The sequence below is a fragment of the Rousettus aegyptiacus genome, unplaced genomic scaffold, assembly GCF_014176215.1.
Source record: "Rousettus aegyptiacus isolate mRouAeg1 unplaced genomic scaffold, mRouAeg1.p scaffold_m13_p_13, whole genome shotgun sequence".
NCBI classification, from domain to species: Eukaryota; Metazoa; Chordata; class Mammalia; order Chiroptera; family Pteropodidae; genus Rousettus; species Rousettus aegyptiacus.
The window spans coordinates 333,724-353,341 of NW_023416288.1; the positions used below are offsets into that span (position 1 = coordinate 333,724).

The 19,618-nt window shown below is 41.1% G+C and overlaps 1 protein-coding gene across 9 annotated transcripts in view; it reads left to right on the top strand.

Annotated features, from left to right (window-relative positions):
- Positions 1-323: 323 nt before the first annotated feature.
- LAMB4 (laminin subunit beta 4) overlaps positions 324-19,618 on the top strand; it is a 111,738-nt gene continuing 92,443 nt past the window's right edge. For 7 of the 9 annotated variants that reach the window (XM_016126961.2, XM_016126960.2, XM_016126964.2 and 4 more), the window contains exons 1-2: positions 324-1,679; positions 18,783-18,887. The gene's annotated coding sequence lies outside the window, so the exon portion shown is untranslated. Of the gene's footprint in view, positions 1,680-9,148; positions 10,008-13,017; positions 13,099-18,782; positions 18,888-19,618 lie in introns of those variants that run through there. The other 2 variants (XM_036230271.1, XM_016126963.2) reach the window with 2 other exon arrangements.

A 19,618-nucleotide genomic window follows, 5' to 3' on the forward strand; every position in this document is an offset into this window, starting at 1 on the left:
ACTGTGTGTTTACCTCTCATAGTTAGATTTCTTTCTGTCACCACATATTTGACCCCTTTTACCTCATCTACCTCCCCCGTCCCTCCTACACTCTACCCTCTGGTAACCGCTAGTCTATTGTCCATGTCTATGAGTCTCTGTCTTGTTCATTTGTTGCTTTTAGGTTTATATCGCACATATAAGTGATATCATGTGATTTTCAACTTTTTCTGTCTGGCTTCTAGCATGCTTATCTCAAGGTCCATCCATGCTTTGCAAATGGCAGTATTTCATCTCTTTTTATGGTTGAGTAATATTCCATTGTATATATGTACCACAATTTCTTTATCCAGTCATCTATCGCAGGACACTTCGGTTGCTTCCATGTCCTGGCCACTGTGAATAATGCTTCTCTTGGTTCTTTTTTTCTGTTCTGCCCGCCCAAAGAGGGGACCAGAGCAGGGAACATAGGGTAGGAGGCATTTGTCCTTGCAAGAGATTAGGACCCAGGCCTGCCTTCTGGAGAAAGGTCTGCCAAAAGCCACCTCTCTCCTCATCCCCCACCCCCATCCCAGGGTCTGCAGCTCTCTGTCAGGCATCTGAGTATGTTTGTCGGTGCCAGTCCACACCCACACCTTCCTAACACACATCCCTGTATGACAAGGCCACCTTTGGGGCTTATCTGAAACCCTAGCTTGTTGCTTTCTCCAGCTTGGCACTTTCTGCCATCCTTTCTTTTTTATTTTTCTCTCTCAGGCTTTTAACTCTCTTACTTACTCTCTCTCTCTCTCAGTTTTACTTTCTTGGGCCTAAACAGCATTACATTTCCTTGCTTTCAATTCTCCATCCTAATGAGGTCTAATTGACATCTCAGAATTAACCTGTTCAAAATGTTAATCTTCGGTTGTTTTATACTCTATAACTGATTCTTCTCCACTGCATTAAATCTCAGTAAATGGTACTACTGTTAGCTCAAGGTAAAACTCCTTTTGTTAGGAGTCAGTTTTTCCTCCCCACCCTAACAAAGTCAAAGCAATTTTTAGGGGTTTTTTTCCAAAATATGTGTTGAGTGTATCTACACTTCTTTATCTCCAAACCCCCAACTATATTGCCAGCCCCTCTTGCCCCTCTTCAAACCAACACCACACAACAGAGCAGGGTTGGCAGACCTTTTCTTTAAAAGACCAGATTTGAGTCTTTGCAGGCCATATGGTCTTTGTTGCAAGTACTCAGCTCTGCTGCTTTAGAGCAGAAATAGCAACGGACTCAAGATTTACAATGTGTAAGGTACTTAAACAAATGGATATGGCCGTGTTCCAATAAAACTTCATTTGCAGTAATAAATGCATTCTGTGCTGGTCTAGGCCTATCAATATTGATGGTATTAGCTAGAAATGCCTGTGACAAGAGTTCGATCCATTTCAGGACCACTTGCCTGAAAGTGATTGAAGGAGTGTCTCTTTAAGACAGTCATTAGGATGCTCAATGTAGCCAATCCCTTGGGAACATTTATCTCGATGGGCGTTCCAAAGAATATTAGGTTGGAGAGCCCGTTCTTAAGTCTCCTGAGAGGTAAAGTAGGTGACCCTGTCAGAGTCAATAACGTCTGTTGATCCAAAGGGAGCAAGAAATTTAGTAAGGAAAGAGATGACCTCTTTTAAAGATGAATTTCGGGAAGGAGTCACCAAGAGGAGTCCCATGTAAGTATTGATGATGGTGATGTCATATCTAGAAGCCACAGCAAAGAGGGCAATTGGTCGATGAAATTACTCTACCAGCGGGAGTGTGATTGGCCTCCCGGGGGTATATGTCCACATTTGGATAGCCTCCGTTGTTTGGTTTAAGAGCAGAGAATGCATTTATCTATCATAACCTTGGCTGCAGGAGAGAGGGATTCCCCTGGCTTGAGCCCAAGTTGTTAGAGCATGAATTTCCCTGATGACGTGAGGTTGTGTGGGCTCATTTTTTTCAAGTTGGTGGGAAAGATCTGTACTCTGAGTCTTTTGTACCAGGCAGAGTGTGGCAGGCTTAGTTGGGGAATCTGAGATATTATTGAAAATAGCTTCTGGTATGAAGCAGTTAGTGTGAGCAGAAAGGTGCTAATTCCCTCCTATCTGGGTGCGCCAGATGGGCTTGCCTTATATGAGGAAATTGTCCCTAGCCATTGGTTGGAGCAAAACTCAAGGCCTAGCAATGACTCAGAAGTCTGAAAATGAAGATCTGGAAAAGGTCTCTTTTTATGGCCTCCTTGAGGGCTGGGTGAATGGCTACATTCCACCTTGGGCTGAGCTGGGAGTGCCTGGGGCGGGTAGGATGCTGCTGCTCTCCAGCACGCTAAATTGCATATAGTGGTGGTGTGGCCATCAGTGAAGAACACTGACCCCTGTCCATTTCAGGTAGTTGGGCCCAAGGGCCTCACTAAGTAGCCAGAGGGGGAGGAAGCAGGGAGCACTTCTATCACCCTCAAGGCTCTTGGGCAAGGGGCTGAACACGGAAGCCACATCTTCCTCTCATTTGGAAAGGTCTTTGACATCAGGGTTAGCCCTCTCCTGAAACTAACATTACCATTTTATCAAAGAGGCATCTCTAACCCAGGGCTTTATAGGAACTTGGGTATAGAGTAGTAATACCAGGTGAGGACCAGTTAGGGCCTCAGTTTCTATAAGAGCCTAAAAGGATACCAAAAGCCGGTTCTCTAAGGGAGTGTCTCAGGCTGCTGCTGGGAGTAGAAACTTAGTCCAAACTCTCACAGGAAGCCAGAGAAACTCATGTTTGATCCACAGACTCCAGGAGGTATAGTCAGGTGTGGCCAAGGACTCAGAATGTGAAGCCAGAGAACAAGAGGTAAGGTGCGTTGGGCTGCTTGCTGGGCAGTTTCTAAAGCCCCCTTTAGGGCTTTATCCCAGTGGAAGATGACAGACCTGCATGTGGTTGCATATATGGGGAAAAAAATTAGTGAGAGAACATGAAAAGACCTAGTAGGTATTGTGCCTGAGTGTCATGGGTGGTGTAATGTAATCGATGTTTGATTGTTGGAATTTCTTAGCCCTAAGAGAACCAGATGATGCCCAGAACCTTGACACAGGAGGCTGGGCCTTGGATCTCACGAAGGGCGACAGCACAGCCGTGTTGGTGTAGGTGGTTTGTGAGGATGGGCACATCTGTCCATACCACTTCCTCAGAGGGATACCTCACATTAATGTCATTGATATAATGCCAAAAATGGCACTTATGGATTTTAAGGTATTTAAATCCTGGCAGCAGAGGTTACGTGCAATTGCAGGACTATTCAAATACCCCATTAGGAACCTCAAAAATGTAGACTGACACCCCCTCCCTTCCAAGGTGAATACAAGTTGGGACAGGAATTCCTCTGTAATAAGAACAAATCAGAACATACTAGCTAGGTCGATAGCCTGGAAGGACACCCCTCAGGCCCATTGTATGTCCTCAATCAATTCAATAATATTAGGATTAAAACCTTAATCGAGGGAACCTGAGTACTGAAGTTTCAGTACTCACTGATGAGGTACCATTTATTAGTGTCTGGCTTAAGGACCAGACAAGTAGACTATTGAAAGGGAAGGTTGTGGGCTTGATGACTCTCATCTCAGGTATGACAGGGGTTAAGCTTTCAGCACCCTGTTTAAGTCAATACTGGGGAGTGTTTACCATCCTGACCTCAGGAGGAAGACTCACCAATGTCCATTTGGCAAGTCCCACCAGGAAGACCAAGAACTTGGGCTTGATCCAAGTGGCATGGCACCCTCTCAGATCATCTATGTTTATAATAAGAAAAGAAAGAGGCGAGGGAAAGGGGACACCACCAGAGAAAGCTGTTTGAGGTAAATGGTCCCAACAATTACGTCCAAATGGGTTTGTGACCTTTGATTGTTTTACCAGCAATGCCCTTTAGGTAGAAGAGATTTGGATCCTGGTGTCTGCTAGGACTAAAAAAGATTGTGCATCTTTATTGTTCCAATGGGCCACCAGAGTAGTACAGGGGTGACTGTCCTTCGGAGGTGGGACAAGCTCAGGGAGCTGCCAACTTCCTAGGGTAGGGGCTTTAGGTGGCTGCCAGTCCTGGAGGTCAGGAAAAGGGGTAGAGGGAGTAGTGGGGACTGACCAGGCCAGAGGGTTTAGAGGGAAGCTATGTAGTAAGAGGATAGATGGCAGAAAATGGCTGTAGCTAGGAAACAGCTGGAGTCAGGGCCTAGAGTTTAGAGTCTAGCTGTCCAGAGATTAAGTGGTGAGGAAGCCTGAATTGTAATAACTCCCAACAGAGATTTGCCTGTGCATTTTCATGGGGGCAGAATTTATTGGGAAGGCAGTGGGGAGCCCTTTCCATTGAGGGAAATTTGTTCAAGCTTAGACTCTTCTGGGACAGCAGGAGCAGAGGGGCATGAGTCTGAAATATATGAGCATCAGGGTGGGAATCTTTTTCATGTGTAGCAGTCACGTCAGCAACCTCCGTACTCTTTGGATGGCTTCCCCATCCCAATAAAATGCAGTAGCACCACAATGTAATTAAGGGGTGCTCCCTGGAAAAAGAATTCTCTGGATTCAGGGTCAAATGGGGCCTCTTCTGGGAATAAAGATAGGGTCATGGGAATGATAAACCCATCAGAACATGCCAATTTTGCAAAGCAGGAGACAGGCCTCATCTAATACTTTCCATTCATAGTGAACCTCAGCACTGATCACCCTAATGGAATCATGGCCACAGCACCAGGCAATAAATAGCCAACTGAGGAGAAGGAGGACCCCAGTATGAATATCAGTGGCTCGAGGGGCCTTTGCCTTCCTTTCTCTCTCTTCCTCCTCACCAGAGGCCTTGCTAATCCTGTCAGCTTTCCCTTGGTGACAGGGACACCTCCTGGGCATGTTTCTTGGTTCTGACCTATTCAGCTGAGGGGGCTCAGGCTTTATGGTTCTTGGAGGAAGGACGTATAATCCAGATGAGTCTTTGAAAAGGTTGTGGATTTTAGGATCTTTAGAGATATTAACCAACTGACACATTTCGGCAGCTGTGAATAACAATTCTGAGCCTTGTCCAAAAACCTGCAAGAGCCAATCAGCTCCCTTCTCTCCTTCCTACTGTAAGTAATCTAGGGAAATTTTGTAGTTTTGGTTAAGGTAGGGTTTCTGATCTCAGTTACTACGTCCTAGTTTTCTGCTATTACCTTAACCTCACATGCTACTGGAAAAATTGTAGGTGATATCCCTGTGAGCCATCTTCACAGACAACTGCTTTACTTTCCATGAAGTCCCAATATACCTCCCCCAATTGGAGTCTCCCGTCACTAGTGCAATATGCACAGAGTCTTTTGGGGAAGCTGCTGGGCCTCTGGAGTGCAATGCCAGAGCCTTGGCATGTTGGTATCCGTGATACGGAGCAATGCTCAGAAAGCTTGCTTTGGGTTTGCATTTACCGAGGAGCTGGTGCACCTCCTCAGGGTTTTTAGGAGGTGTTGGTACCAGATATTCAGGGGATTTATATTTGTCCATTAATTTTTTTAGCAACATTGCAGTACAGATTAGACCCACAATATCCCATCAGGTCATGAGACAAAGAGTGACAGCAGAGAGTGAAATGGTGACACAAACAATAGGCCTCCACTGCATTTCCTGTCCATCGTGCCACTGGTTTCCCACTGCAAGGCTATTTCACTTGTCTGAGTTAGGACACATAGTCCAAGCAAGACCCACCAACTCAGCAGTTATAGGTGGAGGAGGTCTCCAGTCCTCCTCACCTTTGAGAAAATTCTTTCCCTCTGCCTTTAGTCCAGAGCTTTGCCTCGTGCATTGACAATAGCCGTGTGATCCAGTTCATCTTCCTTAGCTTTCCTTGGCTACTTGCTGAGTGCCTGCATTCCCCAACTAGAGTTCTAGGAAGGCAAGGGCTTGGCTCTTACATTCACTACCATGTCCATCACACCTAGAATAAAATGTCTAGGACTGACACATTCTCCTATTCATTCACAAACATATTCTGAGTCCCTACTGTGTGCCAGACACCTTTGATAGTCAATAAATGTTGGTTAAGTGAATTAAGAAAAGAATGAGTGAATGCTACCATTCCCAGATTCTTTGTATAAGCATCTCTGGGGTGAGCATACAACCATAGGTCTACATACTTCAGCATTTTTTAAAAAATTCTTTTACATTTCCATCATCCTGTTAATGTGCATCTGACCTCTGTAGTGCCACCTGAACAGACACCTCCATTTACCTGAAGAGTCATAGCCACCTTTGCAGAATGGAACCTTTACATTCCCACTTTGGCCCGCAAAGCCTCAGGAAGCCTTGCAAACTTGTTTAACTCTGGCCACACGAGGACTCCAGGTCTCCAGGTGTGTGAGGACTGATCCTCAGTTAACTTGGGAATCTTTCACCTTTCAAGTGATTAATATTTTCCTTTTTCCCTTCTCCCAGACAATAGAGCTCGTGGCCAAGAATGCTGCTTTGCATTCAGTGGACGTTAGTAGTGAAAGTGACAAACCACCTTCCTGAGATCGCCAAAGCAAACCTCAATGTTTTTGCCTTAGCAGCATCACCCATTTTCATCCCTCCTGTTTGTGGCTTTCCCTTTGGCCCTGTTCTTTTCTGTCTTCTCTGGCTAAAAGAAAAAGTTATAATCCTTTAAAAAAGAAAAGACATAATTTTATACAACAGCTGCTGGATATCATGTACAAAAAAACAGGCATGGAGCAGCATTTTACAACAACATGGTGATCAAATGCATTTCAGAATAAAGCACTGATGCATTGAGTAAAGATACAGAGATATCAAAATAATCAATAGAAATAAAAGCAGCAGCAACTGGCATGTTGATGCTCTCAATCAGCAACTGACTAGGAAGGAAGAACAAGAGGGTATGAGATGTAAAGAGATGACAGAGTCTTTGCAGGGAAAGAGATATGAAATTCAAGGTTTGTTGTCTCTCTCACTCTGCATCTCTCTCCAAACTGGCCAGGGCTGAATCATAGTATGTGAAGTAACGGAGGTAACATTAGAAGTCTCATTTCATTTGTAATTCTCCAAGATCCCCACATGCACCTGCTCCATGGGAACACTCGTAGAGCAGGTGAATCTGGGGACCTTCGAGAAGATCCACCCACCTCCAGTATTGTGGGAGAATGACAAAGCATGAGTGATGCTGCTACAGCCTTCTGGCTTCCTTCATTGGCCAAATCTAGAAAGAGATAGGGAAGGAAGCTATTGTATAGGTCTTAACACAATTTAAAATCTCCAGGGTAAAATCTGAAATGAAAGCAAATGCAAGTATAAACATGATCATGTAATTCATTGTGAACTGAATGTGTCCTCCCAAAACTTTTACATTGAAGTTCCAACCTGCAATGTGACTGTATTTGGAGATAGGGTCTTTATGGAGGTAATTAAGGTTAAATTATGTCTTTAGGGTGACACTCTGATGCAATGGGATTAATGTCTTTATAAGAAGAGACACCAGAGAGCTTGCTCACTCATCTATTTTTTCTGCCCTCTTCACCCCTCTCCCCACCCCCCATGTGAGGTTGCAGAGCGAAGGTGGCCATTTATAATCCAGGAAGCAATATCTTACCAGGAACCATACTGGCTGGCTCCTTGATCTGAAAGTTCCAGTCTCCAGGACTCTGAGAAAATAAATTTCTGTTGTTTAAGCTACCCATTCTATGGTATTTTGTTATGACAGCCTGAGCAGACTAAGACAGATGCTTTGCAAATTGCCTTATATTCTTTCACATTCTGTCTTCCAAATGCATACAATCTTTGTGGTGTTTTCCTACTTTGTATGTATTTTCAGCATCTAATCCTCTTTAGTTAGAAAGAACTTGTTATGTTAAAATGAGGATGAAGAATAAAAGAACTAACGCATCTTTAGTGCCTATTAAATGCCAGGCACTATACAAAGCACTGTATACACATCATTCTCATTTCACATTCTCGTCAATCTTGTGGGGTGGCACCATTTTCTTTCCAAAGATCACACAGACCACAGCCATGGAAGAGCGCTCGCATGCGAATTTGAGTGTCTGACTCCAAAATACGAGCCCCTTCCCTTGTGAAATTATTTCTCCTAAACCTTAACTACTTAAAAAAAAAAGTCTGATGTTCAAAGTGGGAGGAGAGTAGGCCTGTACATGAAGGTCTGCCCTATTGTGAAAGACTAATATTTAAAAGAAAAATTCTGCTGTATATTTTTAAAGGTCAGTAGGTTCTCTCAATCTAAAAGCTATGAAAGGGAAAGACATGGCCTTCTACTCAGGTATGGACCCACATTTATGTAAGAAAAGAACCACTTCTTATTCTTCATATTTTAACATATAAAGCACAACTTTCAGACAGCCAGTTTTCAAGAATCATTCCGCTCTGCTGATTGTGAGGCTGCCAGATGCTCTGGAAGGCAGAACCAGAGCTTCCTTCACTTTCCCCACACTTGTAAGTACTTGCTACAATCCCTAAAATATTGTTGAGACTTGTTCATGACTGTCAGGGGTATGTCCTGATTATTTTTTTCCATAGAGATAGGAAGGACACCACAAGAATAAGAAACTCATGCCTAACTGCTTACCAGCTGCAGTTATGGGAGCAAGCTCATGGGCAGACAATGGTTTGGAGATCTCAGCTCTCTGTTCTGCTCAAAGAAAGGAAGAAGAAGGCAGATTTGGAGGTCTGGGTTTGCTGCTCTGGATCTAGTTACTCCATGTAAGAATGGAGTCTTCCATCAGCAATTTTTACATCTTCAGGTGCATGGCCAGTGTTTCAGGAGAGCCAAACAAGTGTAAACAATAGCCTCTGTACTCAAGGCACCTTCAGAGCAATTAGAGAAACTAGGTGACCTCATGCTCAATAATGAGGAACCTAGGACCAGATGTTTTGATAGTGTATAAACTATAATTACAAAGACATATGTCACTGTGGACTGAGTTAAAGGAATCCCAGGAGAGGACCTTACAAGATAAATGGAATTTTGAAAGGATGAGGATGGAAAGAGGTATGGTAATCAGAATAATGACTCCTCAGAGACGTCCACGTCCTAGTCCCTGGAGCCTGTGAATATGCTATGTTACATAGCAAAAATGTACTTTGCAAATGTGATTGACTTGAGGATCTTAAAATGGGCTGATTATCCTGGATTATTTGGGTGTACCCAATATAATTACAGGGTTCTTATAAGAGGGAGGCAGAAGTGTTAGAGTGAAGAATAGGAGCTGTGATGACAGAAGCAAGCGATTCAAGTGGAACAAGGAAGGAGCAGCAGAATGCAGGCAGCCTCTGGAAGCCGACAAAGGCAAGAAAATGAATTCTCCCCTCAGAGCCTCTCAAGAAGAAACCTGCTGACACCTTGACTTTAGCCTAATGAGACTGATGCTGAACTCCTGACCTCCTAGGTCATAACTGTAAGATAATAAATTTGTGTTAAGCCACTAAATTTGTGGTAATTTGTGGTAATATGGAGGGCATTGAATTTGGAAAAGCAGCAAGATCAACAAACCCAAAAAGCAATGACTCTAAGTAATAATAAACTCCCAATTCCAATATTATGATTAGGGAGAAAAAGGATGAAAAGTGCAATACCATAATGTATTAGTTTGCTAGGGCTGCCAGAACAAAGTAATACAGAGTGAGTGGCTTGAACAACATAAATTTATGGTCTTACTGTTCTGGCGGCTAGAAGTCCAAGATCAAAGTATTGGCAGGGCCATGCTTCCTCTTAAGGTGTTAGAGAAGGATCTATTCCAGGAAAAATAGGTACATGGAGAAACTAGGAGAAAAGTACTCCCAGAAAGTGTGCCACCTGCTTAGCCCTGCCCAAATTGGGAGGTCAGTTAAGGCTGGCCAATCCACCAAAAACTTTTAAATTTGTGCTCATCAGGACACATTCCACTTTTACAGAGCTCAGTCACCATATTAGGCCATGACAAGCTGGTTTTCATACTTCTCTATCTTCACTGTGTCCTTGTTATGTCATTTCATTTCAGGGATTAAAAGAAATAATGATTTCTGTCATTTTATTTTAAAAGGTAGGTTGGTTTGTGTTTTTGGCTTTAACCCCCACAATTAAAAAAATAAAAATAGATCGATAGTCAATTGTTACTTATTCCGAATGTTGTGATATTCAAATACCATTGTTACTCAATCAAGATAAAAGAATCATTCATTCAATAAATTTCGAGTGCCCTTTATACGCCAGGCACTATCTTAGGAACTGGGAATGCAAGAGTGAACTAGACATAGTCCATGGCCTCAAGGGTTTCCAGACTAGGTACAAAGGCATAAGGAGAGTCAACAATCACATTGCAGATAGCAACTGCTACAACAAGCACTCACACAGGGTGTTATATGCACCCAATAGAAGAACCCAGCCGAGAATGTAGCGTTCGGAAGTGTCTTGGAAGAGATGCTGAGATATCAATGGCACTAAGTAGATTATGGGTGTCTTAGTTCATTGAGATTGTTATACGAAAGAACTATAGACTGGGTGGCTTATAAACAACAGAAATTTTTCACAATGCTGGAGGCTGGAAGTCCAGGATCAGGGTGCCAGCATGGTTGGGTTCTGATGAAACCTTTTCTCATCTACAGTCTACTGACTTCCTGCTGTGTCCTCATGTGGTGAAAGGGTCAGGGATCTCTGTGGGGTCACATTTATACATGCACTAATCTTATTCATGAAGGTTCCAACCTCATGTCCTAAACACTTTTTTCCAAAAGCCCTACTTCCTAATACCATCATCTTTAGGATTAGGATTTTAACATATGAATTTGGGGATAATCCAAACATTCCAACCATAGCAATGGGTTAACAGACCTTCTCAGAAAAGGGACAGATAGCAAATATTTTGGGGTTTGCAGGTGATATGTTTTCTTTTACAACTCCTTTTGTCATTGTAGTATAGACAGGGCACTGTAGACAACACATAAACGATCAATATGGCCCGCTTCTAGGTCTGGAAGTGTACTATTGCTTCTAATAAAGTTATTTTCTGCTGTACTTTGGTGTCTTGCTCAATTCTTTGTTCAAGACATCAAGAGCCTGGACAATGCTCAAGAGGGGAACCTCACTCTCTAATAACACTGGGGCTCAGAGCGAGCAGGTCTGTTACCGCGAAAGTCCTCTCATGGACACCGCCCCTTTAAGAAGTGTCTGCTGCCGCCACTGTCACAACTTCTGTCCCACTCAGTTGCTCAGGACAGGCAGCCTCCCATCTTTCCCCTCCTACCTTCTACTGTTGCAGGGTTATTTTTTATTTCTCTCCCTTGTTGTAATGCTTCTGTTCATCTAGATCCCAAGTGACTGTTTGCTGTTTGCTCCATGTTTCTGTCACAACTTTTATGTGGTCACAAGAGGGATGAACACAGCCTCTATCACCTATACTATTTTCTTTTCCTCCCTGAAGAAAAAAAATTTTTAAACACAAATATTCAAGCCATCAGAAATGCTGAAATCAGTTGGTCAATATCTATCAAGCAATTATCAGTTGTGTCTCCACAGGACACAGTTTGCATTTCTATGGTCAAGAATTATTTGCATTGCTATCAGTATTCTAAGACTTACAGAGTGTAAAATAGCTCAAAGACTATGAAAGACCGATAACCAAGGAGGATGTACTACACTTCATAGGACACCAGTCATTTTTTTTTCTCATTTCAAAGATTTTCACAATTGTTCCTGGCACGGTTCAGTGTGATTGGAAGGAAGGACTCTGAGAGGATTGGTTATGTGTGATAGGCCCCAATAACCTGGTCTTTATTACTTCCACTTCTTTGTTATTTCAGTTTATTTCAGGAGAATTAAAGGAAATGTTAATATCTGTGTAAACATGGGCAAGTAACTTAGCTTCTTTGTGCTTTAGTTTCCTCATGTGTAAAATGAAAATAACTTAGTACCTACCTCACAGGTTTGACTTGGGAATGAAATGATTTAGTATGTCTAATTATTTTACGAAATACTTCCATTTCTCTGACTCGCTAAAACTTAAAATATGCTAGAAACAACACAGCTTTTGCACATTATCAACAACTTAAAACTTGGTACATTTTAAGATTTTCCTATAAGTGTTGAAATGCATTTAAAAAGTCTGATAGAAATTACAAAAACTCATGGAGGATTTGAGTCACTGGGCTCTCTTAAATGCCCTGTGATATCGTCTACCTCAGCCTGGTAACTAGAACACTCTGAGGCAGATTCTGATGTAGGAGATGCCAAGATTACCTCAGGCCTAGGTCACTGTAGGCTGCATGGATTTTCCCATCTTCCTCCATAGGGAAAGGAACTGGAAAAGTTGGCTGTAAAAGAAACTGAAGGATAAATCTACCAGAGTTCTCTGCAGGTACCAATGGGCTCTCTGCCTGGGGTCACTCTGAGGTAACACAGGGCGGTTGATGACAGTTCTGTCAGGGTGGGTTTTGCAGCTTCCTAACTGCCTGAAGAATTAGTAGGCAGGCCCACACCCATCTGTCCTTTCAGAGCTTTGGCAGCTTGTGTCAGCTCCATTAAGCACTGAGACCTTAGACCATTCAGGTTCACCAAATCTTATTAAAGGCTGATTAGCTATCTCAATGTCTTCGGAGGCTTAGTAATCCTCCACACATTCTGTCAGGACTTGCAAGTCTCCTGCTGCCCAGTGAAGACTTCTTAACCCTCGTGTAATCTCGTTGAGTCTGGGCAAGTCTATATAGGTGCTGCTTTCTCAGCCCTGCCATTAGGTGGGCAACCAAGAAGGAAAGGCAAGTGGGGCCCACTGCTGGACAAGGCTCATCAAGCTATTCTGGTTGAGATAAGACTGGCTGTATCAAGGAAATACCCTGTCCTAGGGGTATAAGGTATTCACTTCTCCCACATTTAACTTGAGTTTAACTAAATGCAATGAATTGTATACTTAAAATAAGTGGATTTTATGGTATGTAAATTATACCTAATGGACTTTACCAGTTTTAAAGTTTTGTGACTCGAGAAGTAGAGCTGGGCTTCCACCCTGCTGAGTTTGGGACCCACACCTGTCCTTCAGCCTTCCCTACTTCCATTTCTGGGAGATGACCGAGCAAGCAAGAAGAAGAGAGTGAGAGAGTAGAGAAATCCAAAAGATGTTCACTGAAAGATTTGACTTTCAGGTGATTTTTATTTTCTTCTTCATGCTTCTTTATAATGTCCAATTTGGGGTAAATTAGCTGTTTTAGTTTGTTTGTTTATTCATTGAGGAAAAGCAATACAGCTATTTTCTTTTTGGAAAAGAAAACAAGAGATGCCAAGATCTTGGTTTAAGAAGAGTTATACCAAGAGACTGCTTCTGATTAAATGCTAGACTAAGCTTTTAGTTTAATGGGCAAGTTATTTTTCTTGAAAATATCTTCTTTCTGAGAATACTTTTAACCCTAATCTTAATCCTAAGAAGTAAATAGTTAAGCCATTTTGAGATGAAGACAGATATCCTAAGAATATGGCATCCATTTATAGGAAAATAGCCCATAGTCACCTATACATGGTTATTTGAAGGCAAGTTTCTGAAATTTGAATGATGTCGTTACTTTAATTTTCATTAGGAAACTGGAGAGACATATATCAGGGCAAAAACCCTTAAGATATAATAAAATCACTCAAGAATGCAGCAAGCCTTTTAAATTTATATATTTAAAAGAAGAATACTTTTTATGGAATTCTAATGTTCAAGATAACTTTAAAATATACATAAATATTTAATATCTGGGGTTTTAGATTTTGCACGATAATTCTAAAGACTATAGGAAAAAATAGTATTAAATTACTAAAGCAGATCATAAAACCAATCAAACGAACAAGCTACAAAATCCCTCCATTTTGCTTAAAATCACTGCTGAAGTTTCTACCTAAATACCAAATACTGTTCTTTGGTTTCCTGCCATGTGGTGCTTTGTGGAAGTTCTTGGTTTGTAAAAAGAAATTAAATGAGTAAGGTCAGCAGATACTGACTGCAAGATTCCTCTGTGCTCAGTTTCGAAATGAAAAGATATGATTCCATTAGTCTAGGAGTTTGCTTTCCCATACGTCAGAAGTGAACAGATTAATCTGGCCTGCATGGAGCAAAATTAAGAACAAGAGTGGCATTGATTAATATTTAGCCATAAAAAAACACAATTAAATAACAAATGAAAACCTTTGGCCTGTATACTTGAAACTAATTTTTAAAAAAATAATAAATAACAAGTGAGAACCTTTGAAAAACACTTCTGAAAGAGCTTAAAAGTCTATAAAATTACTGTTTGGGGAGCATTTGCTGAATCTATTTCCTAATTTGTCAAAGTTGTGTAATAATGACTATCTAGTTTTGGCTTAGTTTACAATCATCATTCTTTTATAGGGTATTTATTCTCTATGAGCTTGTAGGAATCCAAATAAGTTTTTCCAAGCAATCAACAAACTTACGCGCTGAAACTGCATAGGATATTTGAAATGGATACTTTAATGTATCAGCGGGTGAATGAAGTTTAGGACTCCACCTTAGTTTCATTCTTATCCTATAAACTTTCTTTGTAGGAGAATAAAATCCAAAACATATGTATTCCTGACCCACTTAAATGTGCAGTTCCTGCAATGGTTATACTTGCTAAATCACAAGCAAATAGAAGGTGTATGAGACACTTAGGATGATCCTGAGTCAACTGGGACTTGACAGAACATTGAGAAGCAAAAAGGAAGTATCCCCCCACCTGGTCCCCCTAGAAGTAGATTGGGGCAGGGTTGCGGGGGGGTCTCTTGTTTCTAAGAATCAAGCCCCTCTAGTTTAGCACATTTTATATCTGATTAGCATCCAGCTGCCTGAAAATGACTACTAAAGCATAAATCAGAAAAAAATGAATGAATAAAACAGAACAAAATATCCCTGCATTGTTCTTGGCAATTAAGATTGGTTTTAGAGAAAATAAGAAGAGACAATGCGAAGATTTAAGAGAAGAGTAGGAAGAAGTTCTGAGAGATGGGGGGAGGGGGCAAGGAATTACATTTTGTGAAGAAAAGCAGATGGTGATTGATAAAAGAAGTAATTGTTGACTTAAATTACCACAGAGCCTTATTAAGGCATGAAAAAGAATATTATAGCTGTTCTAAGTTATTAAACACTAGAGAAATTTGTTATGTTCTCATCTTAAATGTTTTACTCCCTGGAAATTCCCTTTGATGACTGTGCCATCCACTCTGGAAACTCATCATGCCTGATAAAAGCTGACCCAAAGCAGTTCAAATACATGCCCTTAAATTTCAGAATATAAATTGAGGGATTTAGGTTTTTCTGATATAAAGATTTCTCCATATAATTTTGTTAGCAGTTTCTGCAATTTAATATCAATTGATTCAGAAAGAAAATGCTTACTATATACACTGTACTAAGCTTGGCATTTGATAATACAGTGTGATATATTTTCAATCCTTGGTCAAAACCTCGTGGGGTAGAAGATCATGCCCAAGCAAATTCATCACAGTTGGGTAGATGACAAGCTACATTAGCTATGAAAACTAGCCAAGAAAGCAGCTTCTTGAAAAGAGTCACTCCATACTCCAAGACTAGAGTAGAGGCATGAAACAAGCCAGATTCATCCATGATCTGGTGTGGCCAGTTCTGAGGAGTTTAGTCAAGACCAAGCAATGGAGAATCCATGAGACTTTCAATATTGGGGATCTGTCTGTTGTGGCAGAGCCATGGGAAGAGGCTGACATAAGGGGGATCCACCCCAGAGTAGAAGACGAAGTGCCAGGTTCCTAGTTAAAGGAGAGGGCTCAAGATGGATATAGTAAAGGCAGTCTCCAGCACTGGGCCAGGCTTCCTACAGGAAAGAAAGGGACCCTAGACTGAAACCCAGTGCTGCAAAATGGGAAGAGAAGAAAGAGGCTGCTCAGTGGGTCAGAAATGCTACCCTCTGGTGGGTACTAGAATTCCCAGAACTATGCCCTTCATGTGGGACTTGAGTCTGGTTGTAATGAAGATCAGAAGATACGCAGGGGATTACCAGCTGGAACCAACCCATTGACTTCTAGGCACAGGAAACATGAGCAGCCTAGTTACTGGAGTCAGAGGAAGAACCATAAAGATGAGTCTTCTCTTTTGTCCTTGCCGTCACATTGCTCAGAGTATTAGGGGGAGGCTGACACCAACATTTCAGTGCAATAGAAAGCCTGTTACTCTATCATAATATTTCTAAAGGAGGAATAACCAAGTCTGCCTAGAGGAGACAAGAAAACCTTTACAAAAGGCAAAAGCTAAAGGTAAAATGGAGAAGGGAGCATTGTGTTCCATATAAGGGAATAGCCTGTGTGAAAGCCTAAGTCATAGAAGTGCATGACATGTTCAGGGACAAGATGAGTAGAGAGTAGCTCTCATGGAGAGAGCATGGAAAGAGATATTGGGATCAGATGGTAAACAGGTTTGGTTATGCTGCACTAAGAAACTCAGAGCCTGGGTATGAAAGGGAGCCAATAAAGGTTTGTAAGCAAAGAAATGACAAGTATAAATCTGTGTTCTCTGGTGACAATGAAGACGATGGCTCAGAAAAAGCAAGGATAAGATTCAGGAGGCAACTAGAGTCTATGTTAGGAATGATGGTAGTCCCAGTTAATATACTGATGTAAGGCTGTAGAAGAAAGAATAAATGGAGTAAAAAAAAAAAAATTTTTTTAAAAAAAGCATTTGAAAGCTGAGGGATTTTTTTCATAATATTATTTGATGGTCTCATCTTGGGAAAAGCTAAGTTAAAAGTCAAACTGATAATGTAATGTTTTAAAATGTTCTGCTTTAAGTAATTGAGGTAGTATAATTTGGTTTTGGTCATCAAGACCTGGCTACAAAATATTAAATTTGGTCTTTCTAAGCAAAATAAAATGGTTCAGTCAATAGTATTTAGCCTTCTCTTCCCAACCTCCTCCCACCCTTATACACACTGTTCTCGAAAGGATCACAACCCAGTGAAAGATAAGACCTTCTGACTAACATCTTGGGGAGTAGAAACAGTGAGAATCAGGTGCTGTTTTTAACAGAAGAAAACAAAGAAGGAAGCACTTCAAGCACTGAGCCTTTATGTCTTCTCATTGAGTGATACTCTGGGACCCAAGCTGAGCTCTGCAACTTCTCTTTGAAAGGACATGATGGTGTCCCAGTGCCAGCAAGCCAAGGCCCAAGGGAAGCCACTGATACTTCACTAATCACCGGTCATGTCTGTGCTGAGGGAAAAAACACAGGAACTTTAAGGGAAGCAGATGAAGGAATAGCTAAGGCCACTTCCCTCTTTGTCACACCCTATCAATGGTTTAGGGAAGCCAGGCCCAGAGATTTTGATTCTATGTTTCAGGAGAATGAAAGAGAGAGAGAAAAATTAAGCATAGCTGAGGTTCTTGACTTGAACAAATGGTTGGAAATAAGGAAGAAGGACAGGCTTGAACAACTGTGAACATTGTACGTCTGAAGTGCTGGTGAGTCACCCAGACAGAGATGTCAGTGGGCAGTTGGAAATATGGAATCAAAACTCAGGAAGTAGGTAGGGTTAGAGGAAGAGAAAGAAGAACAGTGTAAGCCATTCAACCAACTGAATGAGTTTGCCTGAGGAATGCGCATGGAAAGAGGAAGGAGATGCTCAGGTGCCAAGGCCCAGGGGAAACACCAACAATTAAGGGGAAGATAGAAGAAGAGAATATTTTCTGCTTCACCATTTTGGTATATGAAAATATAAAAAACATTGTTTTCTTATCACTTATTAATATATTCAAATCCAACTAAATGATGGAACAATAAAGGCTATCACCCCAATCTAGGGAGTACTTCATACTATCATTTCCAGAACTTGTATATAAGAGCATGCACTACTAAAGTATCTGGATAATAGAAAGAATGGAGGGAAGTTTTCAAGGCTGAGTAAATTCTGAAAGACTGACCTTTTCCACCCTGAGGATGGCATGTGTTATGGGCTAGTGTTACAGGCAAGAACCACAGAGTCCATGGCCCAGCTGTGATCCAGCCTTCTGAATTTTTAATTTCTTTATTTTTGTTCAGAGTGAGCCTTGTGTTCTTCACTGATACCAATATAAATCAGTAAAACAAGTTAATTTTATCTTAATGTTGAATGTGTAGAGGATAAGTTTGCTACTCAAGTTCTAGGCACCAAAATATTCCATGGGCTGTCTTGCTCTTTCCCTGTAAATTTCATCAGACACAGATTCCTTTCTGCATGCCACCAGGATCTTGGTTTCTGAAGGCAGAGCTAGATGCTTAAGCAAAAGTTTCTTCAAGTTAGTGAATCACAAAAAGTCTGAGTTTATCAACCACTCTTTTCCAGATTGAGAGTTTATAAAGTATTATTATTGGAAATAGTAAGTGAAATGTATTTGAATATGCCCATACTTTTTATCCAAGTGAACTTAGAGCATCTCCTTCAAATAAACAATTCGTTCCTTGAGAGGGCATTGTACCTGCATTGCTTTTGTGAGCACAGTGTAAGCTTTGATTTTTGTGTGTGTGTGTCTTCCTCCTTAATTTCACACTGTTGGAGCAGCTACAAGTAACCTAAGAACTTAATTATAAAATCGGTAGGAATGTTGTAGCTTGTTGCTGTATCCCTGATGTCAATTCCTTGTAGTCATTCCCTTCAGAAATATGGCACATAAATGAACGTTTGCTGTAAAATCGCACTCGCTCTCTTTCCTTCTGTCAAGCGGCTGGGGCGGAAGGGTGGGGGGAGCGGGAGGGAATCAAAACCTAGGGCAAGTAACTTTACAAATCACCCAAATCACCTTTTTGGCAGGTTTTGGAATACCTCTCATTTTTTTCTCCTTCCCTTAGGTGCCTCTGGGAAAACATTTTCTACTTAAATTGACTCACGCTTTCAGGTGTGCCTTTACATGCCCAGTCTGCTGCCTGCACCTCTAAACAGCCTCTCAAATCCCGGTAAGTTTCACCTTCCATCTCACTGGCAAGTTGGCATATTTTGGATTAAGTGAAAGTATCAGCAAGCTCAGAATTTGTTAAGTACGTGGGGAACCAGCATAGAATATAATATATCAGAGCATAGAGCATAATTATTACTTTTACAGAATGATCAATAATCAGATAACATTTACACACAAACATGTATACATAATACAGTATCCAACGGGAAAAATGGAAGCTGAGCACATAGTGGGATGTAGCCAATGACTTGACCTTTTCTGTTCCTTGAAGGAAGCTTCAAGTGAGGTAGTGTTGAACTGCACAATTATAAATTATGTACTTGGAAAATGCTTATTTTATCATGATGATACAACTTGTGACAATTTAGAAAAAGTGCAAATTCTGTAGAACTATCTATATCGTCAAAATATTTCTGTTGATATCCCAGGTGTGTGTAAATACTAAGTTTTAAGAAAACATGATGTCTGTTCTAATTCAAAGAAAAGTAACTTATAGCTTCAAGTTCTGCATTCTTCACTGTGATGCAATTTAGGCAACTCAGCTGAAATGTCTAATGATTCCTGGTATAATATGGAAAAAATGTGTTACCCGAATAAGGGAGAGTTAAACATAAGATTTCTATGAAAACTGACATTTTTAGATGTATAAAATAACTCATTCGAAGTGTGCCAGAAAGAGTTAAGAACTAATATAAATATATTTATTATAATTGTCCCCCGTGTTATGTA